Below are 22960 nucleotides of genomic sequence, written 5' to 3'. Positions count from 1 at the left end.
TGTCAACAATCCAGAAGAAAAACTCTCAACTGTGGAGGCTCAGTTCTAGATTGAAGAATAAGACAAAGGTTAGTACAGGCATTCTCAAACTCCTTACCCTTGTCACCCACACTGGTGGCAGCAGTAGGTCATGGGCTAGCCGCGACCAGAAAGCGGCAGGGAAATATGGTACATGATGCAGAAGCTGTTTCCTGGTCATGCCAGCCCATACCCTGTGTCACTGGCCACGTTATGCCATGTAACTTTGGCAAGGCATTCTGGGGCATGACACGGCAAATTATATGAGGCACAGGTCAGTGCTACCCAGAAGTGGCTTCAGGGTTGTGCGCCATATTGCCCTGCCACTTCCTAGTCATGGTGGCCCCATGACCCACCAAAAATTGGGTCGCATTCCACTAGTGGGTCACAACCCACATTTTGAGAAATGCTGATCTAGTAAAATCCTCCTTCATTATGTGTGGCTGGAGAATCATGTTTGTTGTAGAATCTTTCTTGGCAAATGCTCACTTAAATGTGAAAAAGAGTCAGCTGACTCTCATTTATTTTACTTCAGACATTTCTGTAACAAAAATTTCATCATAACAAAATTATGCCCAAGGCAACTTCCAACTGGAAAAAAAAAAATTAAGATTGTTAAATAGAAAGATTAAAAATAGCATTACCACAGGACACACCAAAATACTGTCGTGCGCCACTTAACAACAGGGAGCAGGACCGCGATCCCTGTTGTCAAGCAGTGCCTGACGCAATGCAAATCTTCCGCAGGGAAGGTGGATACTCCGCTCCCCTCCAGAGGGTTGTCTGAGCCTCCCAGAGGCAGTGCAAATCTGCGCGCTGCCTCTGCAATGCTCAGACTGAGGGAAATCGCATCTCTTGCGCGACTTCCAGTTTCACGGAGGAACTTGGAAATTGTGCAAGAGACGCGATTTCCCTCAGTCTGAGCCTTGCAGAGGCAGCGCACAGATTTGCACTGCCTCTGGGAGGCTCAGACAACCCTCATGTTCGGAGGGTGGGGGTGTGTGCCCCCGACAGCCACGTGACCACACGTGGTTGTCAGATATTCAATCCCGGCGTATTGCCAGAACGTAGCTACAGGGTGCACACCTGTAATGTCTTGCAGAAGGTTGAAAAGGATGGGGCCAGTTATACCTTGCTTGGAAGGGAATCCTAAAGACTGGGTGTTGCAGAATAGCCTCTCTCCTGGGTCCCACTCAAGCCAGTAAATCTGATATTTGTGGAATACTGAGAAGGGCCTCCCCTGCTGCTCTTAATAACGCTAACGGTTTCATACGGCAGGAGACGGATCTCTGTGTATCCTGGTCCCAACCAGTTTAGTGCTTTCAGGTCAAACACAGCACTTTAAATTCTGCCCAGAAGTAAACTAGTAACTAATGAAGATATCCCAGCAGCAGGATCTTGTGCTCCAGATGGCCTGTCCCAAATAGCCATCAGGCTGCTGTATTTTGAAGCAGCTGAAGTTGCTGAGCAGCCATCAGGCAGTCACACATAGATCACATGGCAGCCATTTAAGTGTGATGCCACCCATGCATGTGGTAGTCCAGATAGGGCCACATCTGATCTGTTCAGAACAGAGGCAGTTAGTGCCTCAGCCAGACTGGGTTCAGAGACACCACCCAAACTATGGGTTTTTAAAGGGAGTGTTATCCCACCCGGCACAAGCTGAACTCTGGTTCCTAAATCAGTGGTTCTGTTGACCAGGATAACATCTGTCTTGTCTGGATTAGGCTTTACTCCATTGCTGATTTCAGCTGACAGAAATATGTACAGTAAACACTTATAAACTGTCATAATTTCAACTTAGCACACATGGACTGCTCTATTAGTAAAATAATGTGCTTGAGCACATCATGAAAGGGACGAGGGTCAGCCCCTATCTCAGCAGTTCAAGACAAACCACCACCTAAACCTAACTCCCATTTTGCTGCCCACCCTTCAAATTCCTCCACCAATCCCCCTACTCTCAACAGCATGCACCATATCACACATATGCAAGCAGCATCCCTGCAGCACTCACTCCCCCCCCCCGTGAAGACCATCAATGGTGCATGCCACAGTGGTAGACCCTTGCCCACCACCTGTTCAACAGCCCTAGCCTCTTGTATGCTTGGAAACATGTGCTGATTAAAAAAAGGTGGCAGGCTGGGGCAGGCAGCAAGCTAGTAGGGGATGCACATGCCCTTCTGCCACCTCCAGCTGAAGAGATGCTGTGGATGGAGAATGCCTCTGCTCCCAACATTTTCTCTACCAGCCACCTCAAAAGAAGCAGTGGTGAAGCTGGAGATCAGTGGAGGAAGAGGTCAGCCTTCCCCATCTTCATTTTGTGTGCTCCGAGAGTGCATGGGGCCAGCAGACATGTGTCAGGCCAGGAGAAGTGGCTGGCTGGTATAATGTACAGGACACCCTTCAACAGCTTGCCATCTGACCCAGCCTGCTGCAGGAGGTGACTTTTCACCTGACATAGCTGGGATGGGTCTGACCCCAACAATTGTGCTGGAGGACAAGTAAAAGTGTACAGGTTGAGACTAATTATTTGCCGTTCCAAGCACTCACATGGATGGCAAAAAATGCAAATCAATTAAAAAAACAAAGTTTCTTTGCTAGTTGATTTAAAAACAGCCTTGCTGACCTTTGTGATGTAAGATAAGAGTCATTATCAAGACAATCCATCAATCAGTCTTCCTCCAAGAGCTTGCAAAGAGCTGAGAGCTTACACTCACCCTCTCCCTTCACCAATGCAAAGGGATCACCTTTCTTTCAGTGCTCAGGGGGAAGGGAGGAGTCGCCTGGAGAGAGAAGGATTGATGGATTGTCAGCCAGCTCTCTCATTAAGGAGGCTATTGTTAAAGGACTGTTCAGTTTTTTTAAACCGATTTTAAAGGGATGCATTTTTCCCCTTCTCCAGGGATCAGCACATTCCTTCTCATTTGCAGAGGCCATTCGTATTGAGTCAAATCCGTGTATAAAAAAATCTGTGTATAAATAGGCTGGCCCTGTAAGCACAAGTGATGCCTAGTGGAGCAGCCTGTAGTTGCAGAAGAAGGCCATGATGTGGCATCAGAGCATGCAACTCCCAGAAAAAGAAAGGCGATCACTGCAAGAGACTGCTAATAAATGCAGAAACAGGTCTGAAATAAAACGGGGGCAAGGGATTAACTGTGACATTGTCTATGGAAGAGAGGGCTATGGTCCATAAATGGAGAGAACAGAGAGTACAGTATGTGTCCCAGTCTAACAGAATTAAACTCTCTCTCTCTCTCTCTCTCTCTCTCTCTCTCTCTCTCTCGCACTCCATTTACATGGACCAAGGCTGCACTTCTTTAAACATGATAATCCCATCCATCTTGACACTTGTTGGAATATTCTGCTGCATCTGACAGTGATATCTAGTTTTCTTGTCTTATTTTATGAGTTCTGACTAGTTCTTTGCACAATTAGTATGACTTGTTCAAGAGAAAAAGTAAGAACGAAACATGTAGATGGAAACACATGGATAGTTAAGGATCTGCTACTTCGTGCCCAGGCACCTTGGTGATCCACTCAAAGTAGGGTGGAAGTTTTGAGCACAAACCAAGCAGATGCTCACAAAATCTAAACTTTTGGAAGTAGTCAATTGGAATGTTGACAGGAAACTATAGACCGTCAGCCAAACATCTGTTCAAGGTAAGATGGTGGAATGCCTCCTCAAAGATGAAATCTCAAAACACAGAGACCAGCAATTTTCAACTGGTGTGCCGTGGCACATTGGTGTGCCATGAGTGATCCACATGTGTGCCATGGGAGTTTGGAGAGAATCGTTTATTAGTAGGGCCATTGGGGAATGTGAGTTCCCTGCCAGCAGTGCAGTTTGCTTTGTCGATTGTCAAAAATCTGATGGTGTGCCTTGACGACATTAGTGCCTTGTCAGTGTGCTGTGAGATGAAAAAGATTGAAAATCACTGACACAGATGAATAAGCCTTACTGAGGGAGAATCAGCATGGCTTCTATAAGGGTAAGTCTCGCCTCACGAACCTTTCAGAGTTAATTGAGAAGGTCAACAGAACATGTGAATGTGGGAGAACCCGTGGATATTATATATCTGGATTTTCAGAAGACGTTTGACATGGTCCCTCACCAAAGGCTACTGAGAAAACTACACATAAGGGAATAAGAGGGCCAGCCCTCTCGTGGATTTGGAACTGATTCCAGTTCCAGGAAACAGACTGGGTGTCAACTGGCAATTTTCTCAATGGAGAGAGATGAAAAGCAGTGTGCCCCAAGGATCTGTTGTGGGACCAGTGCTTTTCAACTTCTTCATAAATGACCTGAAGACAGGGTTAAGTAGTGAGGTGGCCAAGTTTGTGGATGACACTAACCTTTTCTGAGTGATGAGTACTAGAAGGGATTATGAAGAGCTCCAGAAAGATCTCTCCAGACTGGGAGAATGGGTAGCAAAATGGCAGATGGATTTCAATGTAAGTAAATGTAAAGTAATGCACGCTGGAGAAAAAAATCAAAGCTTCATATAAAGGCTAATGGGCTATGAGTGGTCTGTGATAGATCAAGAGAGAGATCTTAGGGTGCTAGTGGGCAGCTCGATGAAAGTGTTGACCCAATGTGCAGCAGCGGTGAAGAAGCCTAATTCCATGATTGGGATCATTAGAAAAGGTATTGAAAATAAAATGGCCAATATTATAATGCCATTGTAAAATTCAATGGTAAGGCCACACCTGGAGTATTGCATCCATTTCTGGTTGCCACATCTCAAAAAAGATATAGTGGAAATGGAAAAGGTGCAGAAGAGAGCAACCAAAATGATTACTGGGCTGGGGAACCTCCCTTATGAGGAAAGCTTACAGCGTTCAGGCTTTTCAGTCTAAGGTGCCTGAGAGGGGACATGATTGAGACATTCAAAATTATGCAGGGGATGGACAGAGTGGATGGAAAGATGTTCTTTTCCCTCTCACACAACACCAGAACCAGGAAACATCTGCTAAAATTGAGTGTTGAGAGAGTTAGGACAAAAGAAAATATTTCTATCCAGAGTGTAATTAGCCTGTGCAACTCCTTGCCACAGGATGTGGTGATGGCAACTGACCGGGACGCCTTTAAAAGGGAATTGGACTAATTTCTGGAGGAAAAGTCCATCACAGGTTACAAGCTATGATGGGTATGTGCAACCTTCTGAATTTAGAAGAAGGCTACCTCAGAATGCCAGATGCAGGAGAGGGCACCAGGCTGCAGGTCTCTTGTTGTTTTGTGTGCTCTCTGAGGCATCTGGTGGGCCACTGTGAGATACAGGAAGCTGGACGAGATGGGCCTATGGCCTGATCCAGCAGGGTTCTTCTTAGGCTAATGTTCACAAGGACTCAAAAAGTTGTATAGAAGTTAAGAACATAAGAACAGCCCCACTGAATCAGGCCATAGGCCCATCTAGTCCAGCTTCCTGTATCTCACAGCGGCCCACCAAATGCCCCAGGGAGCACACCAGATAACAAGAGACCTGCATCCTGGTGCCCTCCCTTGCATCTGGCATTCTGACATAGTGCATTTCTAAAATCAGGAGATTGTGCATACACATCATGGCTTGTAACCCATAATGGATTTTTCCTCCAGAAACTTGTCCAATCCCCTTTTAAAGGCGTCCAGGCCAGACGCCATCACCAAATCCTGTGGCAAGGAGTTCCACAGACCAACCACATGCTGAGTAAAGAAATATTTTCTTTTGTCTGTCCTAACTCTCCCAACACTCAATTTTAGTGGATTTCCCCTGGTTCTGGTGTTATGTGAGAGTGTAAAGAGCTTCTCTCTATCCACTCTGTCCATCCCCTGCATAATTTTGTATGTCTCAATCATGTCCCCCCTCCAGCGCCTCTTTTCTAGGCGGAAGTGGCCCAAACGCCGTAGCCTTTCCTCATAAGGAAGGTGCCCCAGCCCAGTAATCATCTTAGTCGATCTCTTTTGCACCCTTTCCATTTCTACTATGTCCACTATGTTGGAGCCTTTTGTGAGCAAGCGACAACAGGCTCAAGCTTTTGCAGCCAATCACAAGCTCACAAAAGACAGCCAGCCTTCCTCTTCACCATTCCTTTTCTACTTCTGTCATCCAGTCACTTACCTGTTGCAGTAAGCAGGTCTCAAGGTATCCTGCACAACAGATGAGGCAGCAGATGAATGACAGGACCTCAGAGGGAAAAGATGGGATGAGATGTCACTACTTTGTTGCTTATTTCAACTGAAGATTTATGGGACAGTATGCAGTATCCAGGGTATGACATTAAAAACTCTCTGAAGGGTGATGCTTCAGTGTTTTTATATATATAGATGAGGCAACCAGTGGAGGTATGTGCACAAAGCAAAGTGGTTGTGCTTAGTGCCTCATCACTAGTTCACCATCATATTATCACAAAATCTCTTAGCATACTGCAATGTAAAACTGACATGTGGGCATGTTAACTCCTGTCTAACAGACTCTTCAGCGTTAATATCAGACAAAGGGTTTTAAATGTGCATTATTTTCATCAGCAACCATTTTTTGTTCATTTGCTTTTCCAGAGACAACAACACTGTTTGTGGACTCTGAAACCAAATTGATGCTGGTAGCTGTGACGGATAAAAGCTTACGCTGTATTGGTGGCGTAGCTGGAGAGGGGGCGGAGCACCCAGGCTGGCAGGGAGCAGGCAAGCGGCCCCTCCCTTCGGAGCCATTCCCGGCAGGGAGAGCAAAATGGAGCCGTACATAAGTCTGGGTATGGGATTAAACAATAGGATGGCATTTGGATTCATACAAACATGCTGGACCTTGACTGAAGGTCAACTTGAGCCAATATTATGGGAGAGCAGGCAAAAGAGAGGGAAAGGAGGGCAAATGGCTTCTGTGTCTGGTCTCCTTTTGCAATTTATTTGCTGATAAAAACAGTGTGAGAATAGCAACTGCCTTCTGTCATGAAGCAGTGTGAAAGTACATCAGGATGTGTTTTTTTTCCTTGCAGCGTAGGACTTGCAAAAATAATGAAAACAGGAACCTGCTTGTTGAAATACAGCTGTCATTGCGTGACCATCCTTCCTCACTGTTTTGTAACTGAGAAAGGCTTCCCTGCTTCCAAAGGTTAATTCTTGCATGTTCTTTGGGGCTCAAACGCTCTCAGAGAGAAGGCTGAGTATGTCACTCACACACTTCCTGTTACAGAGCCTTCTTTTGCACACATTGTGCTGAGGGTCGCTTCCTTGTACCATGTACTTTCTTAAGACTGAGTTGTCTGAGTATTGGGTGTGCCAAGTTAGCCAATCTCTGCAAGCCACACAGAGAGAAGGTGCTCGCGATTGCTAGTTCAAGATATCAGGTGAAGAAGGTCCACCTGATTATTTGTTTGTTTTTAGACTATTATAAGCCTTTCCTTTCATCTAAGATTCTCTGCTCTCTGCCCTCTGGGCTAGCAACAATATAAAAACCAAATAAAGTGAATTACAAAACAAAACTAAGTCCAGAGTTTAGGGTCTACAAGCTGAAGAAGCCCTGTCTTGTACATCTGCTTGCCACAGCTCAGATGGCTGTAGGGTGCAGACCAGGCTCTGATGTTCGTCTGAGTGTTTGTGAAAGAGGAGATAGTCTTTTAGATACCCCAGCCCCTGACTGTTTAAGGGTTTTCTGTGTTAAAGTAAGCGCACTGGATTAGGTCCAGAAACAAAATGGTAATCAAACCAAGGCAGAATAATACGGAATTTATATGCTATGTATGACATAGTTTGTATTCTGGCAGCTGCATTGTGAGCCAATTGTAGTTTCTGAACTTTCTTCAAAGTCAGCCCTGCAGATAGCATTTTGCAATAATCTAATTGAGATGTTGTTACCAAGGCATGAATGACAGTGGTCAAGTTTGTCTTCCCCAGGAAAAGGTGTTGCCTTTGTACTTAAGCTTTCAAGAAGCACTCAAGCCAATTCACCTTCTTTCCAGCCCTGAACTAGAAGAGAGTTCATAATGGATGAATATACAATAGCAGATCTATGACATAATAATGTTTTTGGAGCAAAGACTAATAAACTCCGTGAATGCTGCTGGAATGTTGGTCTGGTGCCAAGATATCAAAAATGGAGTTCAGTTGTAACATTATATTGTCTCCATTCTTCAGATATAGGCAGGACTTCCGTTTGTTGGATGACTTTCAGGTCAATCCTATGCATACGCAGCAGCAAATCTCACTAAGTGAAATGGTGAGACTTACTCCCAAGGAAGTGTGTATGATGTTGGCGGTCTGTGTTCTTCATCAGTCATCTAGTGCATACCATGCTTGAAGGCTCATTCACATATGCATGTTTATCAAGTTTATCATCATGACTGCAGCAGTCATATCAGGTCAAGCACAACATCCACCTATCACATCATCTTGATCACAATGCTTTTCTTTGGGAGATGTTCACACATTTTGCTCATTGGGGAATGAGAAATCTCAGAATGAACATGCATGTGTGAATTAGCCATAGTCTGCAAAATGACACTGGTCTGGGATCTCACTTTTTCTGGTAGCTGAAGCATGTCCCACTCTCGTATCCTGGTTGTACTCTGTGCACTCAATCAAGTGAACCCAGACACTTTTCTGGCTTCAACAGGATGGCTTCTGCTGTTCTGGAGAGTCCACAAACTCCTTAGCATAAGACATTGAATCTGTGCTATAGGTATTGTGCAGGACTCAACACTTTTTTTGTTTTAGTGCCCCATTTACAAGGTTTCAATTTAGATTTCGACTTGGACAATCTTCTGCTCAGAAAAGGCCACTGGAAAACTCAGCACACCAAAATACTGAACCTGTGCTTGCCAACAGCAATAGAAATGCCATTTTAAAATGGTGCTTTCTATGCCTTTGCAGATGGCAGTGATGCCCCCCCCCCCAAGAAAAGTGTATTCGTCTGTTATATTATTTTTTTTAAAGAAACATGCAAAAAGAACAATCCATAAATGAAATTAATCAGATAAAATGTGTTAATAGCAAGCATAGTCCAACAATCACATAACACTTCATAGGTGTCAATAAAAAATATATCCTCAATAATAATAAATCATTGATATCACCTTTTGCTGTGCATTTCCTTCCGGTTGAATTACAAAACAATAAGTCAAATGTTTTGTCTCACAAATATCTATGTAGTCATGAAAACCATTTTACACATCTTTCTCAGCCATTTCTCCAAACCAGCAGAATCACTAGCCAGGTGCAGGGTCGGGGGTGCAGACGGGGTTCAGAGGGGGTCACCCAGAAGGGTGATACCACAGGCATCATGGCAGGCAACTGATCTGGGAACATTGCAGCAAGCAGTTTGTCAGCAGTGAGTCAGCTGGTCCAGAGGCATCACAGTCAGCAGCTGATCCTGGAGTGCCACGGTGAATGGCTGGTCTGGAAAGCTTGCCCAGTTCTCATGACAGGACAGGCTTGGAATGAGACTGGTAGGGGCGGAGCCATGGGGGTCACACCATTGGGACATCCACTAAAATTGAGTGTTGGGAGAGTTAGACCAGACAAAAGAAAATATTTCTTTACTTAGCATGTGGTTGGTCTGTGGAACTCCTTGCCACAGGATGTGGTGATGGCATCTGGCCTGGATGCCTTTAAAAGGGAATTGGACAAGTTTCTGGAGGAAAAATCCATTATGGGTTACAAGCCATGATGTGTATGTGCAACCTCCTGATTTTAGAAATGGGCTATGTCAGAATACCAAATGCAAGGGAGGGCACCAGGATGCAGGTCTCTTGTTATCTGGTGTGCTCCCTGGGGCATTTGGTGGGCTGCTGTGAGATACAGGAAGCTGGACTAGATGGGCCTATGGTCTGATCCAGTGGGGCTGTTCTTATGTTCTTATGTACCAAGACCAGTGATGCCACTGCTCCAAACTAAGTATAGTCCTCCAAACTATATTTTTCATAGTACCTTTCAGATAACCTGCTAATGGACAGTGGGTAGTGGACAGGCAGTGAATGGACAACTAATCAATTCATTCTCTAAAGTTCTTAGAAGATATTTTCAGTTTGTTTTCACCTGCCAATAACTCCACCACTTGTCAAAGAAACTGACATCTGCTTATTTATATCTCTGTTAATACCCTACACCAGTGTTTTTCAAACTGTGGGTCGAGACCCACTAGGTGGGTTGTGGACCAATTTCAGGTGGGTCCCCATTAATTTTAATATTTTATTTTTAATATTAGACTTGATGCTACCATGGTATGTGACTGCATTTTGGGAAATGTTACAGATCTGTACATTTAACAAGCTACTATGTATATTCTTTTAACAATGATACTAAATAGCACTTACTCCTGGGTAAATTGGTAGGATTGCAGCCTAGGATTGTGAAAAATTATCCTGCTTGAAGATATCACTTTCAGTCATGACATCACTTCCGGTGGGTCCTGACAGATTCTCATTCTAAAAAGTGGGTCCTGGTGCTAAATGTGTGAGAACCCATGCCCTACACAATTGGCACATATTTTCTCTATGTTGAGTAGTAGAACCAATGCTACAGAATCATTGTTCAAATTATATTCAGAGTATGATTAAGATCAGCCCTACATATTCAGTTATTTCTCAGATCTTTTCACCACAATACCTGTGCCTGATCTCGCTTGTCTCTGTTTGCAGCAACATTTCATAGTTTAGACAGGAGGCCCTTGTAAAATTTCATTTTCATCACATTCCGTTTGATTTCAATTAATGACTGATGACTATTAAATGATTACTGACTTTAAGCAATTACATTTCTACTTTGCAAATTTCAGAAAAAAAGGGAAACAACCTTATCTCTTACCTCATTAAATATAAGAAGTGGTCCATTATGGGGGGAAAAATGGCAAAACTATCAGGAAAATTATCCTACCATACAAAAAACTCATCTAGGGCACGATCTTAACCAACTTTCCAGCACTGACATAGCTGTGCCAATGTGGCGTGCACTGCATTCTGCAGTGGGGAGGCAGTCAAGGAGGCCTCCTCAAAGTAAGGGCATATTTGTTACCTTATCTCAGGGCTGCATTGTGGCTAGGTCTGTGCTGGAAAGTTGGTTAGGAATGCCCCCCTAGACACTTCAGTCGTTGGCCTGTTTCAAATGACCCAGCAAAGCCATCTTTTGTGTCTACTGCCGCTGTCCCTCTTCATCCACCTGAACATTTTCCCAACCGGATTGTACATGCATCCTCATGCACCCAGTTGATTCATAAACTTCCTGGTTTTAAAACCAGTCTCCCCACGATGTTTCAAGATCAAAACATGGTTTGTTGGGATCACTTAAGTCACATTGCTTGCCGGTTCAAACACTATGGGAAACTGGTCTAAAAATCCAGGAAGTGTCTGATTCAGGCAAATGCACAAAGAGAGAAGTGTAGTTTTGGGCTGGGCAGGCTTGTTCAGTGTTCAGTTCAATGAACTATGAATTGGTTTGTATCTGAAATGAACCTTTATCATTGAAGACACTTACCAATGCAGACATTCCTGGTGCTAGTGATTCCCTGCATTTATTTCAAATGGATATTACAGCTGTAATTATCTTATTCCTTTTGGCACAACCCATCCCTGCTTTTTAAATCACATCTGTCTTCCCTCACATGATACCTACACAGCCTTGTAGAACAGGCTGCAACTGTGTGCACAGCTAATTGAGCAACTGAGGCATGAGGCTGTCTGCATTTCTTACTGAAGCAGCAAGGCCAAGTGTATCCTTTGCACAAATACTTGCTCAGGCAAGATATCTAACTTTGAGCCTCAGTTTCCCTAGCTCTAAAATGGGACTGTGATTAAGAATGCTGACACAATGTCAAGGTCTCAACCAGCTTTCCTTGCTAGATGGGACAGCCACATACTAGCTGGGGCTTCAGATCCATGAATGAGAAATCAGCAGGATGATTTGGCTTACACTTTATGTGATTAACTCTCTTCAACATGAGGGGAAGGGCCAGGCCATGCATGTGCTATATGCGCACATGTCTTTAAATGTCTGAGGCCAGTTGTGCAAATGAAGTATCATCTGAACTGGTTCACTAATTTCCTCAGATGTCAGAAAAACCAACATAGGTAAACCTTGCAATAGTCACTGGAACAGTAGCATAGCTAGAGGGGGTGCAAAGCACTGAGTTTTTTGCATGGTGCCTCAACACAGCATGCAAGCAACCTCTCCCCCTCCACTTCAGAGCCAGGGGAGAGACCTCCGGAGATGCCTCCATTTTGCTCTAGCAGCCCAGAATGGCTCTGAAGGGGAGGGGCCACTTGCACGCTGTGGTGATGCACCCTGCAAAACTTAGTGCTTTGCACCCCTCTAGCTATGCTACTGCACTGGAAAATAGAGTTGTTAAAGGAGGCTTGCTTCGTATTTCTTTCTTACAACCAGTTTGTGTGGAAGCTCTTGCAAGGTCTGAGTGAGATTTTCGTGCTAGGAACCAGTGTCTGACTTGCTTTGTGGTGTTCTGCATTTGCAGTCAGAGAAAGAAGCAGATGTGGTCATGTGTTTGAATTTAGGGCAAATATAGCTCAGCCCACGTTTCCTTCTCAGCACGTACTAGCTCCATAAAGCAAGGAAGATTGTTTAAAAACAGTTGTTCTAGAGGTTCAGAAAGAGACCTCCTGCTCTATGGATCTTCTTCTGAGATTCTTACTGATACAGTGGTCAGAGCAGAAGAGGCCAGGCTGAAAAAAAGCAGATGAAGCAACACTAGTATTTTGCAGATAAGGAGATGTCCAGGAGTCACTGGCAAACAGCAAGGATAGTGGGAAATTCTCCCTTTGAGAACTGCGAAACCTTCAGCTGAGACCACCCTGCATTGCCTCTCTGCAGTTTCTGGTAGGTAATGGTCACAAATCAAGTGCAGCTTGGCAAAAATGACTGATTGTGAATGGCTGATGTTACAAATCTGATTGCTGTGGATGAGACCATCACTATGGTTGTGTCTAGATTGTCAACACCTTGACTCCAGTCAGGAAACAAAGGAAACTGAGTGTTCCTCCAATGACTCTGGGCATTTGCAGAGTGAGAGAGAGAGAGAGAGAGAGAGAGAGGATTTATAGCTGGAGTAAGCTGGAAACTGGTGTCCAGTCTTGAGGGGTCAGGAGGGGTCAAAAGTTATTATTTTGAGATTGCTGCCTGCAGAAGGAATGCCTGTTCTGCTTGGTTTTTCTATTTGTAAATAAAGCAAATATTACAATGATAGTTAGAGGTATATGAAGATTGTGTTATTCACCTTACTCAGAAGTAAGCCCACTGTTTCAGTAAGACTTAGGATGTAAACCTATGCTACTCACTGGAAACAAATACTTCTAGTGATAGTGTAACTCGAATGTTCTCTCATTCAGAGGCAACTCTGTCATGTCGCCACTGGTACTACTCACAACCTTTGGGAGGAAGGGACATTTAACAGGGTATAGTTTTGTGGTGTGAGCCCAGGGCATTTGATATGCACACAGCTTGTTAACTTTACAAGAAAAATTGGCCAGATATCTAAATAAATACTGTGTCTCAAGGATGCTTGATGTGCACCCTGCACCCAGCAGCAGTGTCAACCATCCATGAGAGCTGATGATGCCACTACCATGAGCATTGCTGTGTCATCCGCTCCTCCCTTGCAGAATTTACATTTTAAACATTATCTTGGGGTTAGTCTGAGGCTTATATTAAATGTGTACAGTACCTGGCCCTGCATGTGTGATTTTTTAAAAAGGAAACAACATCCACACGGGGACAATCAAGACAGGGACCACAGTGCACAAGGTGGGTATATCAAACTCTTTCCCACCATGCTTAGTCCCAACAAAAATGCCTGCCAAATCTGCTAGCCCTAGGAGATATTTGCCTTCCCGGAGCATATAGCAGCTTCACAGAGTGGATGTGTTTTGTTCAGCCTAAGGTAAAAGAGAAAAATGGTCCCTCCCTGACCCCATAGCCCTGATCCTAAGGTTGTTTATTTTAGTCAAGGAGAGGAAGCAAGCTCTGATGACACTTTAAGCATCACGTCTGGTTTCCTGTCCAATCCAGGATCCTGCATAAGCTTTGACCTCGTACCTTCAAAATGCTACACCCATCCCTCCATTCTCATATTGCGAGAAATCCCTGCTTGCAACCCTGTGACCCAGCCACATTACTGTCAGCCATCTAAAGATGTCCTGGTCCCTCAAACATTGCTGCTATTTCTCCCTTGCAGTCCCTGTGTCTGAAACTACCCCCCCCCCCCACAATGTCTCTGTGATGTCATCTCCCTTATTTCCTTTTCATCTCTCCTCAAAATTCAATTTTATGTGAAATAGTTTGCCTGATTCTCTTCCCATATTGTACTGTAACTTTCTGGAAGAAAGTGCATGTGGTAAATGTACATTCTTCCCCAATCTTCTGCTGCATCCACTTTCACTCCTCTGTTGCTTCCCATGTGCCTCTTAAGGGCCAAATCACACATTAGCATAATGCATGCATTGACTTGGTAATTTTTTTTTCCTTAATTTTTCTAAATAGCTTGAGGGTTCATGTGAGTCTCAGCAGCATGTAGGGTGCTTCTCACACTTTCCCCCTGCCCCAGTCCTGATCTAAATTGTGTGTGTCCCTCATGCTATTTACATTCAAAAAATAAATTGCACAATCCAGATCAAAACTGTGACAGGGAAAATTGTTAAAGCCCCCCACCCTTTATTGTAGTTTTGTTGTGGTCCACGCAATTGTGCTTTCAGCTGGCTTTTGACTGAAACGTCTTAAGATAAATTGTGCATGGTGGGAGACACCATCTAAATCCCAATGGGGAGGAGGGCAAAACATTATAGTGCCTGTCCCATTTTCAGTGCAGTTTGCGTGTGCTCTACCCCCACCCAACATTGCACTCTCAAGTAAAGGAAAACTACAGAGCCAGCCCACACAGTTAAAGTGCTTTGGCCATTGTGTTTGTGAGTTTGGGGACAGGGACCGGTTTTTCCCCTTTATATAAATTGTTTTGTACATGGCTGGCTCCATATAAATAAGCAATAACAACATCAATACCTAACCTTAAAGGTGAGTGCTTGTGAAAGTCCAAATGTCATGGGCAGCCTAGTCCTAACCATCACCAAAGCTAGTGTAACCAAGCTGCATCCTGTGCTGGAAGTGAGGAGGCTGGAGGTCTCCTTGAGCTAAGGGTGCATTTGTCACCTTGCCCTGGCAAAAGCCCCAGCATGCACAACAGGTCTACTTGGACCTGAGCCTGCTAAATAGCTCAGGATTTCAGACCCAGGGAGGGGAATAGGAAATGGCATGCATGGCTGCCACTGACCCCATCCCCTCCTGGGAGCTGCCCATCCCTTTGCCTTCCCTGTCCTCCCCTTGCCCTGTTAGACCCCTCCCTGCCTTCCCCTGCCCTTGCCCTATCCCTGCACTGCTCAGAACTTCTTACCTGTTCCAGTTTGGATTCCTCTAGGTGGGACAATGCAGGTCTTCCCACAGGCGCTCCTATTTTCTGCACTGTCTCAATGTGCTTTATGGCATGTTTGCAACAGCGCTCACCAGGGCAGCGGTTACTGCACCAGCACAGGACTGATTGTGTCAATAGCCATGAGCTTTGGGCCCTCAGGATTGGCAAGTGTGTATTGGATTCCCTGTCTTGCTAAAGGGAATGCTCCAGGAATGCCAACCAAGGATTTGCTATATTCACTATCTTCAGCGACCTGGTCTGCAGTGTTTTTCCTGTGTGATAGGACATTTCTATGGAGCTGAGGTGCTTTCAGGATGCTATTAAGGGGGAGGGGGTACAAACGCTGCTGCCCAGTGGACCAATGGAAATAAATATTGAGCAACCATGGAAAAGTTGCTGAATTGTTTTGTGATGGGGAACTGGAGCATTTCCTTAAACTTGTGTTGTCATACGTATTTAGAAATACTGTTTTCAAAAAGGAGCGGTTCTCGGACAGAATCTGTCTTCTAAACAGAATCTTTTTAACAATGCAGACAGAAGCTGTATCATTTTAAGTGACTGCCAGTATAGTTACTCCTGCATGCCACTTACCAATGTGTGAAAGAAGTGTGGGAAATAGTTCATTGTGCGAAAGAACTAGCTGAAGTCCATAATAAATTAATGTCTGGTAAAATGTCATTATGCAATCTCACACTTGGATGTCTGCCTATTAGCACGTATTATGACTAGTACTATTACACCTGGACAGGCCCACACACACAAAGGCACACAAAATGAATACCTTAGGAAAAACACAAAGACACATCCTTTATCTTCTTAACAATGCAATCCTAGGCAGGTCTATTCAGAAGTAAGCCCCACTGAGTAAAATTGAATTTGCTCCCAAGTGAGTGGGTACAAGATTACAGCTTAAACCATGTTCATCACATGGGCTCATATCTTAGCTAAATAATCTTTCATTTCCATTCAAAGGCAGTTTGTCTGAGCAACACAATAGAGCTTTGTAGCACACACACTTAGTCAATTTGAACAATCAAGCCTATTACCGCCTAAGAAGCTAAACAAATCTGCTCACAAAAACAGTAATTATGACCATCTACGTTATTTTTTAAAGAACTTGTTTACCTCTCTGCTCTTCCACATCAGGCAGCCAGGAGTTTCCTGAGTCAAGTGAACACATTTTGCTCCCAGTTGAAACGTTCACTGCACTTTGTGTTGCAACACCCTGACCCACTTCCTTTGCTCGCTTTTTGGCATAGCCCACAAAAATCACATTTTTATGCGCTTCACCCAAGGACTTTAGTTTTCTCCATCATTTGTACCTCGGACTCTAAAAGTGCAGTCCTACACATTTCTCCTCAGAGGTAAATCCCACGGAATTCAATGTGGCTCACTCTCAATTAAACATGTAGGATCGTAGTCTTATACTTACAATAAGGCTATTCACACTTGGCGTACATTGGGCGTACATCCCAATGAGCACCATGGGACTTAGGATTTATATATGCATAGGATGGTGCTGCACAGGCCAAAGAAACCAGACATGATCCAGAAGATTGGTAAGTGGAACTCCCTTTAAACCAGTGATTTTCAAAGTTTTTCATCTCATGGCACACTGGCAAGGCACTAAAATGGTCAAGGTACACCATCAGCTTTTTGACAATTGACAAGGCACACTTTGCTGTCAATGGGGGCTCACATTCCCCCAATGGTCCTATTGATAAATGACCCTCTCCTAAATTCCCGCGGCACAGCAGTGGTCCCCTGGGGACCATTCACGGCACACCAGTGTGCCATGGCACAGTGGTTGAAAATGGCTGCTTTAAACCCTATGTAAGGAAGGAAGGAGTGTGGGGACAGGGTAGCAAAGCACTCCCTCCTCGCATGGTATTTGAAGTGGCAAGCCAGGGGCCGAAAGACCTGAGTGGACAGGTCAGGGGCAGACCTGAGTGGACCACCCCCATTAACCTCTTTGCCCTGCATAGTGTTCCTGTTCAGAATGCCACCCCCCCCCCAAAGTTGCTATTGGGCCTGCAAGGAAAAACTCTAGCAAAGGTAAACACAACTGTATTTTCTTCCAAGCAGGCCTGAGGAGGGAGGGCAGAGGATCAAAAACCCTGGGGCCCAGGCCTCCAGGGGGCTATACAGTACAGGGGGGCTATACAGTACAGGGGGCTATACAGTACAAACAAGCTATACAGCACAAAACAAATTTGTTACAAAATAAATTTGGGTACCCCAAGCTCAGCCTATCCAGGGCTATGCTCTAGTTAGACTTACCATATGGTAACCCTAGCTTTAATCCACTTTCAGTGCACTTCTATTATGCTGATGCATTCTGGAGACAGTAGTATGCTAAGGGTAGCTCTAACAACTCTCAGATTCCTTAAGCCATATACGCAACAGGGACCAAATGTGTACACCTGCGGGCTGGGCAAAAATGGGTTAAGCATTTCTGCCCAACATTGCATATATGCAACAGGGATCAAATGTGTACACATGTGAACTGGGAAGAAATGGGTTAAAGCAGTGAAACATGCTCTTCCTCCTTACAGCTAAAAGTTTTATTAAAAAGTTGGAATATCCTATCAGAGATCACTCACATCATGTCTTTTTAGACCCTTGATGTGTTGCTTTTTTTGGTCATGAGACAGCAGAATTTGGAGATTTGTATTTAATGTTAGCAGTGCTTTTCCATAACATTTCACAGCTGGTGTGGACCACCAAACAGCAGTCCCTTCTTTCTGCTGTTTCCCCCAACCATAATTTCCTGCCCCCCCCCCTCCAATTTCCAGTTTTTCTTCCAAAGGGTATCCTTAACATTTCTGTGTCAGCTGCTCTATGCCTTCAGCATTCCATAACAACTGCAAGCTCACAGGGCTGTTTCAGGGATGTGTGCATGTTGTCGACATTCTCTTCTTTTAATTTACAAACATAAATACTTCTGCATTCTTAAGGAGTCTCCCAAATATGTAGAAGCCATCAGTTCATTTTTAGGCAACCTTGTTTTGCTTCCAAACTGATAGGCAGTTGATGACCTGAGTTTAGTACAAATGGTGATAAAAAGTAGTTCCCAACATTCCATTCATTCTCCAAACATGTCATTGTACCCAAGTGTACACCATGTGGTCCACCAAACCAAACATTAGCTATCTATGGTAATCTATCAGGATCTAGAGAAACCTCCTGTTTTTGCTGCTTGTGTGAGACTGCAAAAACAAGGGGATCATTTTCTAGCACTTGGTGGACTACATTTGGCTTGGCAGAGTGAGGATATAACACTTTGTATTTCTATGTATATATCTTTCTGACTGTACAAAATGTGTCCTGTGTATTATCTTGATAGAGCCTTACAATAACTCTAAGTAGTCTGTTAAGACAGTGTTGCGAGGTAACTGCAGGGTTCAAGAACAAACTCAGCAGACTCAAGTTGTGGTCATCTGCAAGCTTTATTCATTGCCAGCAATGGGCTTCTCTTGTTGTTCAAAAAGGGGAGCACAGAGAGCTGTGTCAATTCTCAGTGCTTCCAGAGAATAGCAATGTTCCAATGAGTGTCCCTTGCTTAAATAGTCCTGGTTTCTTTGTCTGAAAAGTCTCACTATCATTGGCTAAAAAGATCATTACATCAAAAATGGAGCCTTTCCTTTGATTGGCCACAAGCTTTAAACATCTGATTGGTTGTGCCATATATGGAACATGTATTTGATTATCTCAGGTTTCCCATCATCATGAAAGATTATGGTTTTCCCATCATCAATAGGTGGCACTGTTGAACTATTTATTCAGAGCTTAATTCTTGAACTTTTCTTTATTATTTAATTTGAACCTCCTAAGAACTTATTTTTAGGTTCTTTGTGATCCCCAGTGGATGTAGAGCTTTAATTTGATACCAAACAATCCATATTTTGCTTAAAAAACAAGGTTTTTGAGTGTTTTCTCTCCCTGTTAGAATCCTTGATTTCTCTGTTCATTTTCAGAATGCAGGCAGCATCTCTGGAATGTTATTGTTAATTTGGGCCCCTTTGATATCTTCCAGATGCCCTTATTTATGGATTCCTGTCAACCAAGATTTGTAGATGTTTACCTCTTACCAAGTTCCATATCTTGTCCTGTCATACAAAATTAACTATTCTTTTACTTTAAACTTCTTTGGCACCCAGGCAAAGTCTGAGCACTCCCTTAGTTTTCTCTGCCTCTCTTTGAATTTTATTCTGTCCTGTGCCTTATCTGGTTCCATAAAGTCTGGAATACTTTTGCTTAGATAAGAATACTGCATTCATGGGCTTGTTTATATTACCTCTGATTAACTGTGCTGCCTCTGCTTTTCAAGACTATAGGGATATTTCTGAGACTTTAAGTATTTTCCTATTTTAGCTTTTCCCCATTCTATGTTTTAATTCAACTAATTTTAAAAGCAAGAATCTACTCTTTTATCCATATCCTCAATTGTATTCTTTAACTATTAGAGCAGTGAAGAATTCTAACGTACATGCTGACTTTCATGATCTTCAAGCCTGTTATTTGAATCAGAGCTTTATCTGTGAGATGCAATAAATCCTGAAAGGCTTGAAGTTTTTAGGACAGCAGGCTGAGACAGACCTGCTTGTTAGAGCTGGCTCTAAGTAAACTTAATAGTTTTCCCCTTTTGTATAATCTCTGCTCTAATTAAACTAGACTGTGCCTTTATATTTCATCATTGTGCATCCTGCTTTAGCTGCCCTCTTTACTTTCAATCTTCTAATTAAAATATATTTCAAACTGCATTCGGTTCTAAGGCAATCTGAATGCAAAAATCTCTTTTTGACTCTCTGTGTACCTTGGGTGTAAGACTGTAGCAGCTTTCAGACATCTCTTTCTGAGTTTTTACACCCTTACAGGCAATACTCATTAGTGCACAGCAGTCTGTTGGTCATTGGCTGTAACATCTTCCTAATTTATTGTTTGGCTACTTTGCTGCAACTTCAGAGACCATAAATGCTCTCTTTTGTTCTAAAACACTGCTAAGCATCCTATTCCTTGAATCATAGAGACAAATAACTAACTTAGCTATAACACCCATTAACATTTGGGTTCTTAAAGAAAGCTTATTTAGCTATATTAAAATACTGGATCTTCTCTGTTTAAATCCTATTTTTCTCTTTGTCTAAATGCAGCCCTATGGGCTGGGGGGGGGGCATTCCTAACTTCTTTGAAACTGCTGCCTAGCTCTATATATCAATTCAATTAGGCTTGACACATGTTGATGTGTCAAATTATTTTACGATTTGGAAGGTCTTTTGTGCCATCTCAGCCTAGCACTTTGGAAGGGGTGAATTCAAGTTCATTTGATTTTACCTTATTTTAATCCATCTAATCAATCTTAACATGGAACTTTGATGTATTTTAACTTTAGAAGAAACCCAAATATATTATTTAAAAGGCCTTTTCTTGCTAAAAGTTCTAAAGAATCAAAGGGATTTCTTTATATGCAGGCTGGGTCATGTGTTTCCTAGAGTCAGCCTGCAACAGAAACACAAATGGACCCAAACCTTCATTTTCTCCTATTAAACTGCTAATTAGCCTGCATTCACTGAATGTGACTCTAACAGAAATTGCTCCTGTTCGACTCAGAGATGGATTTTAGCTGACTTTTGAACATGTGATGTGATACGTTAAGCATTTGGTCTGTCAGCCTAAATCTGTTTGTGAATATCTAGCCACAAACATTTTCCCTATATCTGCTAAGCAAATGTGCTTGCTAAACATAACATATATGCTTTTAAACATTTGAACAAAACATATCCTTATAATGTGTGAGCCTGGCATTTAATTTGATCTTAGCATAAGTTTGGCTTGCTTCTATGGCCCTGTCTCAACAGCAGAAATGATAGTCAAACTAGGGGCATCATAGTTGACATGTATTGACATTCCTGTCATTTGGAATGTCACGACACTATATCTTCAGTCTGTAATAAATACATTCACAGCCTAAAGCAGTGGTTCTCAAACTTTTTAGCACCAGGACCCATCAGAAGTGATGCCATCCTGGAAGTGATGACATGGCTGGAAGTGACATCACCAAGCTGGCAAAATTTTAACACCCCTATAAGACAAAATCAAATTTAATTAAAAGTTTACAATAAGTTTAAAAATGTAATTTAAATAAAGAAGAACTCTCCTGTCCCTCCCAAGCAGTTGTTGATCTGTTAAAAAAAATTTCCCCAAAGATCCCAAAGGCTGCAGTCCTATTCATGCTTACCCAGGAGTAAGCCCCATTGACTACCATTGTTAAAAGCATATATATTGTAGCTTGTTAAAAGTACAGCTCTGGTTAAAATTACAGCTCTGTCACATTTCCCTAAATGCAGTCACATACTGTGTATATAAGCCTAATATGTTAAAAATAAAATATACATTGAAATGAATGGGGACCCACCTGAAACTGGTCTAAAGGATGCTGTATAATTCGGTCATGGAGTTTATAAATTAAACCCTGCTGTCAGACTGTAAGCAAGTTGTAGTAGCCCAAAAAGCAGAAGTTGCGCAATACAATATTTATTTCCATCTCTCTCTGAAGATGACAGTGCAGTGTGCGGTATGACAGCATGGTTAGTAATAGTGTACACTCTGCCTGGGATATTCCAAATGATAGGAATGTGCTATTGTTTGCATTTTTAAAAAAGTTATTCCCAGATGGTCAATTAATCCTACAGGCTTGTATATCAGGCAAATGTAAATATGAATAAATAAAACATTAGGCCACACTTCACAATTCCTCTTCTGTTCCATCCACTCTTCCTTTTCTAGTCCTGGGGCTGGGAGGTGGAGGAGAAGTGATAGCAAGTGGGTGCATGAAGGGGGCACTCCCAACGAATCTGCTACCTGAGGCAACCTCAATTGGCCTCTCGGATGGGCTGTTCCTGCACTATCAATATCAGCAGATATATTGTATTGGCAACCTTCAGTCTCGAAAGACTATGGTATCGCGCTCTGAAAGGTGGTTCTGGCACAGCGTCTAGTGTGGCTGAAAAGGCCAATCCGGGAGTGACAATCCCTTCCACACCGGGAGCAAGTGCAGTCTGTCCCTGGTCTGTCTCCCTGGCTATGGGCCTTCCTTCTTTGCCTCTTTGCCTCAGTCTGTTGGCAAAGTGTCTCTTCAAACTGGGAAAGGCCATGCGGCACAGCCTGCCTCCAAGCGGGCCGCTCAGAGGCCAGGGTTTCCCACTTGTTGAGATCCATCCCTAAGGCCTTCAGATCCCTCTTGCAGATGTCCTTGTATCGCAGCTGTGGTCTACCTGTAGGGCGCTTTCCTTGCACGAGTTCTCCATAGAGGAGATCCTTTGGGATCCGGCCATCATCCATTCTCACGACATGACCAAGCCAACGCAGGCGTCTCTGTTTCAGCAGTGAATATATGCTAGGGATTCCAGCACGTTCCAGGACTGTGTTGTTTGGAACTTTGTCCTGCCAGGTGATGCCGAGGATGCGTCGGAGGCAGCGCATGTGGAAAGCGCTCAGTTTCCTCTCCTGTTGTGAGCGAAGAGTCCATGACTCGCTGCAGTACAGAAGTGTACTCAGGACGC

General features: G+C 43.5%; 1 protein-coding gene across 1 annotated transcript in view; it reads left to right on the top strand.

Annotated features, from left to right (window-relative positions):
- Positions 1–12735: 12735 nt before the first annotated feature.
- The window catches only part of AKAP17A (A-kinase anchoring protein 17A), a 29454-nt gene continuing 19229 nt past the window's right edge, over positions 12736–22960 (top strand). Inside the window, exon 1 of the mRNA XM_066620773.1 lies at positions 12736–12817. The gene's annotated coding sequence lies outside the window, so the exon portion shown is untranslated. The remainder of the gene's footprint in view (positions 12818–22960) is intronic.

Source organism: Tiliqua scincoides, chromosome 3, assembly GCF_035046505.1.
Source record: "Tiliqua scincoides isolate rTilSci1 chromosome 3, rTilSci1.hap2, whole genome shotgun sequence".
NCBI classification, from domain to species: Eukaryota; Metazoa; Chordata; class Lepidosauria; order Squamata; family Scincidae; genus Tiliqua; species Tiliqua scincoides.
The sequence above is the reverse complement of the archived record's forward strand: the minus strand, read 5'-3'. Positions and strand labels throughout refer to the sequence as shown.